This window comes from Phoca vitulina, unplaced genomic scaffold (genome assembly GCF_004348235.1).
Source record: "Phoca vitulina isolate PV1807 unplaced genomic scaffold, GSC_HSeal_1.0 scaffold16, whole genome shotgun sequence".
NCBI lineage: Eukaryota > Metazoa > Chordata > Mammalia > Carnivora > Phocidae > Phoca > Phoca vitulina.
In genome coordinates this window covers 26,969,601-26,979,729 of record NW_022589719.1, presented here as the reverse complement: position 1 = coordinate 26,979,729, position 10,129 = coordinate 26,969,601, and the positions used below count along the sequence as shown (strand labels likewise).

Here is a 10,129-nt window from a genome sequence, read left to right as displayed (position 1 = left end):
TGTTTCTATTTTTTGAAACAGCTTCAGGAGAATAGGTATTATTTCTTCTTTGAATGTTTGGTAGAATTCCCCAGGGAATCCATCAGGCCCCAGACTCTTGTTTTTTGGGAGGTTTTTGATCACTGCTTCAATCTCGTTACTGGTTATTGGCCTATTCAGGTTGTCAATTTCTTCCTGTTTCAGTCTTGGCAGCTTATAGGTTTCCAGGAAGGCCTCCATTTCATCCAGATTGCTCAGTTTATTGGCATATAGTTGTTGATAATAATTTCTAATAATTGTTTCTATTTCCTTGGTGTTAGTGGTGATCTCTCCCCTTTCATTCATAATTTTATTAATTTGGGTCCTTTCTCTCTTCTTTTGGATAAGTCTGGCCAGTGGTTTATCAATCTTATTAATTCTTTCAAAGAACCAACTTCTAGTTTCATTGATCTGATCTACTGTGTTTCTGGTTTCTAATTCACTGATTTCTGCTCTAATTTTAATTATTTCTCTTCTAATGCATGGCTTAGGCGTCGTTTGTTGCTTTTTCTCTAGTTCTTTAAGGTGTAGAGTTAGTTGGTGAATTTGGGATTTTTCTATTTTTTTGAGTGAGACTTGGATGGCTATGTATTTCCCCCTTAGGACCGCCTTTGCAGTATCCCATAGGTTTTGGACCGATGTGTTTTCGTTCTCATTGATTTCCATGAATTGTTTAAGTTCTTCTTTGATTTCTTGGTTGACCCAAACATTCTTGAGCAGAGTGGTCTTTAGCTTCCAAGTGTTTGAATTTCTGCCAAATTTTTTCTTGTGATTGAGTTCCAGTTTTAGAGCATTGTGGTCTGAGAATATGCAGGGAATAATCTCAATCTTTTGGTATCAGTTGAGACCTGATTTGTGACCCAGTATATGGTGTATTCTGGAGAAAGTTCCATGTGCGCTCGAGAAGAATGAGTATTCTGTTGTTTTAGGGTGGAATGTTCTGTAAATATCTATGAGGTCCATCTGGTCCAATGTATCATTCAAAGCTCGTTTCCTTGTTGATTTTCTGCTTAGATGATCTGTCCATTGCTGAGAGTGGAGTATTGAGGTCTCCTACAATTAACGTATTGTTATCAATATGACTCTTTATTTTGGTTAACAGTTGGCTTATGTATATGGCTGCTCCCATGTTGGGGGCATAGATATTTACAATTGTTAGATCTTCTTGTTGGATAGAACCTTTAAGAATGATATAGTGTCCTTCTGTGTCTCTTATTACAGACTTTAGTTTAAAATCTGATTTGTCTGATATAAGAATTGCTGCCCCAGCTTTCTTTTGAGGTCCGCTGGCATGGAATATGGATCTCCATTCCTTCACTTTTAGCCTGGATGTATCTTTAGGTTCAAAATGAGTCTCTTGTAGACAGCATATGGATGGGTCCTGTTTTTTTATCCAATCTGCAACCCTGTGCCATTTTATGGGAGCGTTTAGGCCATTCACGTTGAGAGTGATTATTGAAAGATATGAATTAATTGTCATCATGTTGCCTGTGAAGGCGTTGTTTTTATAGATTGTCCCTGTAAATTTCTGTTGTAGATCACTCTTGGGGTCTTTGTCCTTTTATAGAATCCCCCTTAATATTTCTTGCAGGGCCGGCTTAGTGGTCACATATTCTTTCAACTTCTGCTGGTCGTGGAAGCTCTGTATCTCTCCATCCATTCTAAATGACAGCCTTGCCGGATAAAGTATTCTCGGCTGCATGTTCTTCTCATTTAGTACCCTGAATATGTCTTGCCAGGCCTTTCTGGCTTGCCAGGTCTCTGTGGATAGGTCTGACGTTATTCTGATGTTCCTCCCTCTGTACGTAAGGAATCTCTTCCCCCTAACTGCCCTTAAGATGGTTTCCTTGGTTCTAAGATTTGCAAATTTTACTATTACATGCTGGGGTGTTGGCCTGTTTCCCTTGATCTTAGGAGGGGTCCTCTCTGCCTCTAGGACTCGAATGTTTGTTTCATTCCCCAGATTAGGGAAGTTCTCAGTTACGATTTGCTCAAATACATCTTCTAGCCCTCTCTCTCTCTCCACTCCCTCCGGGATTCCAATTATTCTGACATTGGAACACCTCATCGTGTCACTTATTTCTCTGATTCTATTTTCATGGATTCTGAGTTGTTTTTCCCTGGCCTCCTCTTTTCCCTTTTTATCTATTATACTGTCTTCCAGATCGCTTATTCTCTCTTCTGTCTCAGTTACTCTAGCTGTTAGGTTAAGTTCTGCCAATTCACCTTTTATTTCTGCCCTTAGAGACTCTATGTTGCCATTAATTGGTTTCTCCATTCTAGCCATTGTCTTCACAATTGCTAGCCTGAATTCCATCTCCGACATCTTGGTTATATCTGCATCCATTTGTAAATCTGCAGCATAAGTCATAATCTCTGAGTCTTTTCTGTTTTGGGTTTGTTGAGGATTTTGGAACTAGTCATTCTGTTGATGGGTGTTTGAGGGAATGTATAGAGTCCAAATTATTGACCAGAACCCAAGCAAGATGCACCTGTTTTCTTGGGACCTTAGGGTTGCTGGCCTCTTGTTTTCCCAGCCTGTCTTCTGCGGGAGGGGCCTGCGGCGCTGTTACTCAGGCAACCCTGTTTGGGCGGAGTTGCCCTGCGCCCCTGTGGCGGGGGATGGGCTCAGTGGGAATCAGTCTTTGGGGCTTTTGTTCTCTGGCGCCTTTCCCTGGCGGCTTTCCGCGTCTCTTCTGCGAGTCAGAGCAGAAGAGACCGTTTCCAACCCTCTGCCTCAGAGCAGAGAGACCACAGTCTGTTCTTCAGTGAGCTCTCCAGGCCACACCGTCTCCGTTTCTGTCCGTGCTGCTATAAACTGCAGCGGCCTGGGTTGTGCGCCCCTCCGCAGTGCTCCCAGTCCTGCCTCCAGGTCGGGGCACGTCTCTGCCCTTTGTGCTTCTAAAACCACCAGCTGCTCCCAGTTCGCGCCCGCCGGCGACTCCGCCGCTTGGGGTTCCCACCCCGGGGGTTGCAGTTCACCGGCGGGACCCCGGCCCACCGGGTTTCCGTCTCGGAGGCTGCAGTTCGCGTGTGCGTGACCGTCGCTCCATTTTCTGTCCGGGGGGCTGCAGTTCACGTGCGCGCGACCCCGCCGCTCTGGTTTCCCCCCCCGGGGGCTGCCCTAAAGTCCCTTCCCTGCCGCTACTGGTCTGCGAGTCTGTGCCCCGTCCCCAGCGTGCGAGGCTGTCACTCACCCACGGTGTAGGATCCCCACGGCCAGGCTCCCTCCCGCTGCCCTTTATCCTCCGATATCTGCCCGCAGGATCACGGCTCTCCGCTTCCTACCTCAAAACCAACCGCCTGCGATATTCTGTTTGTAGAGATCCAGATCTTCTTACATCTCAGGCTGGTTTCGTGGGTGCTCAGAGTGGTCTGGTAGATATCCAGCTCAATTCCGGGGACCAGTTGAAATAGGGTCCCCTACTCCTCCGCCATCTTTCCCCCCTCCAAAATAGGGGTTTTAACATAAGAAATGAAATATTCAAGTCTCGGGAAGGAGGTCAAGTAAACACAAAGACACACACTAACAAGTGAGGGAGATCCTAAATGCATATCTACATGACACTAAGACATTAATTGAAAATACACGTTCTCACATGTATGTTTGGCATTGTCCAGAAATGAAGAAGAAAATATTTTTTAAAATATTTTATTTATTTATTTGACAGAGAGAGACACAGCGAGAGAGGGAACACAAGCAGGGGGAGTGGGAGAGGGAGAAGCAGGCTCTCCGCTGAGCAGGGAGCCTGATGCGGGGCTCCATCCCAGGACCCTGGGATCATGACCTGAACTGAAGGCAGACACTTAACGACTGAGCCACCCAGGCGCCCCTGAAGAAGAAAATATTAAAGGAAATTTTCTCAAGTCATGCATAGTTTAAGTGCAGAAAAAAAAAAAGCAGAACTGACTTCTGTTAAATAGTTATGGCCAGTTTTGATATATACCAAGAATGACAAGCTTTATTTAAAACAGCATTATTCAAAAATGGGTTTCTCAGTGGGACAGTTTTATAAATGGTTTTATTCTCAAATGACTTGAAACAAGGGAGAAACAAAAACATTAAAACAAAAATAGAATGGAATTGGTAACAAATACATAATGCTTTTCAAAGGTAACAGTAGTGATGACGCTCCATCCCAACTTAGAGCATTTGCATCTAGATTTAGATAAAGAAATGCCCAGTTGTGTTGTAGTCTCTGATGAAGGAGAACAGTCTCGAGTAACAATATCAAGACATTGGGGTCAAGGGGATGATAAGGGAGGAGGATTGATGTTTAAAGTCTACCCCTGGATTAAGCCAGATAAGAAGAGAGACAATATTGTATCAGCATCCATATTGAATTGTTTTTACTGGAGGACTCTAGAAGAAATATACCAACAAGTGCCTTCATAGCAACGATTTTTCTGTATTCCCCCTGTCAACACTGTGAATTATATCACTGAACATGGAAACATGAATTCTGTCTACACTGGCTGCTGAAAAGTTATGAGCAAAATCTGTGACTCATCTGTGGTAAGAATTTGGGTCACCTGCCATGCACTCTTATTCTTATTCCTGGTTCTCTTCTGTATTCCTGCTTTGTGTCTCTCACCATTCTTTATTCTATTACCATGTATATTTTATATATCTCTGCAAAGTGCTTGCTCAAATATTTGGGAGCAAAGTAGAATATAAAAATGTCTAAGAGTTTGCTTTACACACCAGGTTGGTGCATTTAAACAATTTTTTTAATTTAAACTCAATTTAGGTAACATATACTGTATTATTAGTTTTGGGGGTAGAATTTAGTGGTTCATCAGTTGCATATAACACCCAGTGCTCATTACATCAAGTGCCCTCCTAATGCCCATCACCCAATTACCCCAAGCCCCACCCACCTCCCCTCCAGCAACCCTCAGTTTGTTTCCTACAGTTAAGAGTCTCTTATGGTTTGCCTCCCTCTCTGTTTTTATCTTATTTTATTTTTCTTTCCTTCCCCTATGTTCATCTGTTTTGTTTCTTACATTCCACATGAGTGAAATCATATGGTGTTTGTCTTTCTGTGACTGACTTATTTTGCTCAGCATAATACCCTCTACTTTCATCCATGTCCTTGCAAGTAGCAAGATTTCATTCTTTTTGATGGCTGAGTAATATTCTATTATATATGTGTGTGTGTATATGCCACATCTTCTTTATCCATTAATCTATTGATGGACATCTGGGCTCTTTCCACAGTTCGGCTATTGTGGACATTGCTGCTATGAACATTGGGGTGCAGGTGCCCCTTCTTTTCATTACATCTGTATCTTTGGGGTAAATACCTAGTAGTGTAATTGCTGGGTCATAGGGTAGCTCTATTTTTAACTTTTTGCGGAACCTCCATTCTGTTTTCCAGAGTGGCTGTGCCAGCTTGCATTCCCTCCAGTAGTGTAGGAGGGTTCCCCTTTCTCCCCATCCTCACCAACGTGTCATTTCCTGATTTGTTAATTTTAGCCATTCTGACTATTGTGAGGTGGTATCTAATTGTGGTTTTGATTTGTATTCCTCTGATGCCAAGTGATGTTGAGCATTTTTCCCTGTGCTCTTAGACCAACCCAGTCAAGAAATGGGTTGGTGCATTAGTCATGTAGGTCGCTGATGTCTCTGACCTCTGCTCCAATCCCACCCTTGTTCCTACTCTGTAGTCAATCTAGACCTCTTCCCCATAATTCTCCAGGTTCCCTCTCAGTCTCTGTCTCTGTCTCTCTCTGAGCCTCTGTGTATCTCTCTCTCTGTCTTGGAGGACCATCCCGACCCCCTAGTCCAAGCTGAGGCCCTCCCAAATGTTCTCTTAGCCCTCCATACTGCCCTTTCATACAGTTCATCATTGTTCAATGTCTGTCTTCCCATTAGACTACAATCTCCACGGCTAAGCAAGTGGTGCCTGACACACTCTGTGCACAATAGATTTTTGTGAGTACATAATCATACGCCTGTATCTCAGAAAGTTTTTAGAGCTGTAAGTGACCTACCAGTGACTAATCTGTTCCATTCCCCTCTTTGCACAAATAAAGACTTGAAGCTCTGGGGGGTGACATGATTTGCTAACGGCTCCCAGTTGGTTAGTGAAAGCACCCTGTTTACAGCCCAGTAGCCTTCCAAGCACTCCACAACAGCTGGTGGTGGCCTGTCAACGGCTTCTCCAAGATGAGGTGAAACTGCTCTAACCAAGAACGCAGTGTAGGATCTTTGCTTCACAGTTTGGCAACTCTGACTTCCTGTTTTCAGGGACATCATGCCACTCAGCTCTGTTGTGTGAATTTCATGACTGGGAAACTTTCCTCCTTCTGATCAGAATTGTAATGCCTCACTGAAATAAACTGGACAAAGTACATGCTGTTCTCATACCGTGTTCTAGGGTCCCAGGGATCTGTACAGGCCTTTTCCAAGAGGTGAGAAGGAGAGGAAGCCACTGGGCTTTGGGGCCCTGGCCCTTGTTCAATCAATCAAGGCATTCCCCCCCCTTTTTTTAAACATGTTTTAAATATTAGTTTCTGTGTGAGCTTGCATTTGAAAATAAAGTTTCCACTGCTAAAATTATGCTTATAATCTGTAAATTTAATATAGTCCTCTAATTTTGTGAATGAAGAAGTGACAGGCTGAGGAAGAGAAGGAATTCGCAAGAGAATGACAAGTCTGGGATTCAAGCTTACTGCTCCTGACTCCTGGTGCCTTGTCTGTGCACTTTAAACACACACACACACACACACACTCACACTCCACACAAACTCAGTCCTCTCTCACACGAACACATATACACTCACACATACATACTCACAGTACTCTCTCACACACACAATACACTCATACACAATCACACAACATATAAATACACACACAAACACACCATGGAAGTGAAGGGGAAGGAGAGAAGAGGTGGTTCTTGTTAACATCCCAATACCAGTAAAGTTGGTCTCAGGCCTCTCTCCACCCCAGGAGCTCGGCTTGCTTCATCCTTCCCTCTCCATCCTACTTGTGCAGTGACCAGATGTTCTCTTTCCCTCTCTCTGCTCTGGAAAAGTTCTGTTCTTGTCACTTTGTGAGAATAGCTATTCTCCATCTTTTCCTGGGGGTGCAGCAAGAGGGAAAGGCAGGTCACATTGGAAGCCTGAGCTCTCCCAGTGGAAACAGAGTTGTTGCCTCTGGAGAAAGGACTTCAGACTTCAGTGAAGGAGTTTTCTTACTGGGAGGAGGGGTGTGATAGCAGGAAAGTTTGCCTCCAAAAGCCCTGACACCACAGTGCCCGTGTGCCACCCCCAAGTACATCTATGAGAAATCAACCATACAAAGTAACCATAACATGGCAGAATGCGGCTGACTCAACCAGTGGAGGACTCCTCTCCCCCTTAGACACATGCAGGGACACATTTCTTCAAACACAAAGATTCAAGCTCAAAACCAAGGAAGGGAAATACTTTGGTGTCAGAAAGAGAACTCGAAATCAGAGCAGCTAGTGGAGCTAAAGTTCTGTGGCTAAGGGGCTTTCTGAGTCATAGCGGGGTACTGAGGCATTAGGGGCTGTGGGAGGTGATCTAGGCCACTGGGCCTGTGTACAATATTCACAGGGGACTGGGAGTCAAGAGAGGCTGTCTGTCTCAGCCACCACCTGCAGATGAGAAAAACTCCACCCACTTGCCTGTGGGAAATGGTTGAGATGCTTGCCATCTTCTAAGAGGTATCAGAACCCCAGGTTGTGTTCATGCAAATGTCAGGTCTTACTTCACACTGAGGCCAAAGCAAGAAATTAACATAAACACCGGTTCAGTAGGAGTATCAGGCCTCAGCAGAGACAAATTTAAACCCACCTTGGAGGGACAACTGCATGAACCAGAGCAAACTGGCTTCCCATAGCAAACCCCAGTGGAAAAGGAGCTCAGGAGTCATAAGTTACAAACCACACAAGGAAACAAGCCAGCAAGAGGAAGTAGCAGTGGGAACAAGTGCAAAAATGTCCATGCCATGACCCAGATGGGACAGAATATCCTCAACATTTATTAGTAAAAGATCACAGCTGTAGCTTTCAGCTGAAGCAAGTTAATTGGATTGTAGACTCATGGACCATGTATCATGCAGACATTGCAAAGGAGCTCAACAAACTATTATTTTATAGATTCAGAAACAGAGATTTAGAGAGGGGAAGTGACTTATCTAGGGTCACCAGCAGGTTAGTTGCAGATGAGGAACACTATCCAAATCTCCAGAATTTTAACCCTGTGCTACTTTTACTGCCCCATGATGCCCTAATTTCCCAGTTAGACATGAAAAACCTAGCTTTAAGAGAGGAACAGGAGGAAAGAGGGACAGAAAGATGTTCTTAAGACCTTCTTAAGACCTTAAGACCAGAGCCAAGGCCCTTGGTCTCATTAACCAAGCCCAGATTTGGTTATGTAACAACTAGAAATTTTAAATAAAACCCCTCCTATTTTCTTTTGCATTATGCTGACCTGTTTCTCTTTCCTATTCTTCCTCTACCTTCCTTAGTCCTTGTCCCGACTGTCAGCATGAAGGAATTGTCATCAGAATTGGGGCAGGTCAGTTCTGATAGTTTCTCCTTCCTACCCAACTTCTACCCCACCCTCTAGGCAGGCTCTGCTTGCACACTGTGCAGGAGGGTCAGGGAGGGAGAGGGAGAGGGAGTGGGGGAGGGGGTGAGACATGGTACCCTTAAGCCAGCCTCACTAGCTGCAGGTACTTGGCAGGGATGGGGATGAAGGTGAGTATGGAAGTGGATATGGGTTCACTACTTCAGGGCCAGAGCTTTAAACACCAGTTCACACATAAATAAGGCAAAAGCTCTTGGCACGTAGGAGTACTCCCTCTGGGCTTTTATAATTCATTTGTTACATAAGACACTAGGCTCACACAATCCCAGATTCACCCAGGATATAATTACAGATCAGAAAACCAAATTATTTTATAATAAGAAATAACAAAGAGCACACAGTAGTCCCAGAGTAAGTGCTCAGAAATATTGGCATAAATTGAAATAAAAATCCTATCATAATGTTGCTTCAGCTTGAATATTCATTCCCAATCAGACCATTCATGGCCTGATTTTCCAGGGGTGTGTTTGAGAATTATTGCCAGCTTTGTCTGCTTTGTTCATTTATTTACTCATTCAATAGTAACAAATATTGGTTGGGCATTAGCTGGGTGCCAGATACTGCACTAGGGCCTGGAATACAAAAATGAAATGAAAGGACACAGTCTCTTCCCATAAGGAGCTCACAATTTACTGGAAGAGAAAGTCAAACAAAAAGGTCATTAAAATATACAGTGACAAATGCAAGGGATGCTATGGAGCACATAAGAGGGACATTATAATATTAACTAATGTTCCACATTAATTAATGTTTTATTGGGAGGTACAATCCCAGGGCAGCAAAGGTAAAAGCGCAAGGGAGCTAAGGCAGGGACAGAGACAAAGCAAACTAAGGGGGTGTATTACTGAGCTGATCACAGCTTAAGGAAAGATACGGTTGTCTAGTATCTTCGGACAGATCGCATGAAGCCACCAGTCCTCCAAACGGTCCACTGGAAGGAAGAGCAAATTATTTGCCAGATCCCACCTATCTCTTATCTCTAATTCATTAATGTTCACTGGCACGAGGAATTAAGTCCTCTGTACGAAAACTCTTCAGTTTGGGTTTGCCTCCACAACACCCACTAATAAAAACACATAGTCAAAACTTTCTTACATGTTCACACTCTTCATTTCTCCCTGCCCTAATCCCGGTAAATGCTATTCTACTTTCTGTCTCTATGAATTTGCTTATTCTGGGAACCTCATAAAGTGGAATCAGTCCTTTTTTTGTCTGTCTAGTCCCAATTTTGACAAGCCTCAGAACGCTGGCATAAAATTTCTGGGATATGGATTCTTGTCTTCAACTTCAAACATAAATTGGATACCCCTCCTATTAGCAATAATCGTGCCTCAGATAAACCTCATTGGCTATGATATTGCCACTGCGTAAAGCTTGGACACCCCTCCTAAATGGACTGTCTTGCCCTGTTTGTTCCATCACCTCGGGGCCTGTAGGTCTCTGCCATTGACTGTTCTGGAATCTCATTAATAGAGTTGTAAGA

The 10,129-nt window shown here is 43.7% G+C and overlaps 1 non-coding gene across 1 annotated transcript; it reads right to left on the bottom strand.

The window, feature by feature from the left end:
- Nucleotides 1-9,881: 9,881 nt before the first annotated feature.
- Nucleotides 9,882-10,021, bottom strand: LOC116638949. The gene has a single exon (XR_004300722.1). It is a non-coding gene; the product is annotated as a U4 spliceosomal RNA (small nuclear RNA).
- Nucleotides 10,022-10,129: the final 108 nt, after the last annotated feature.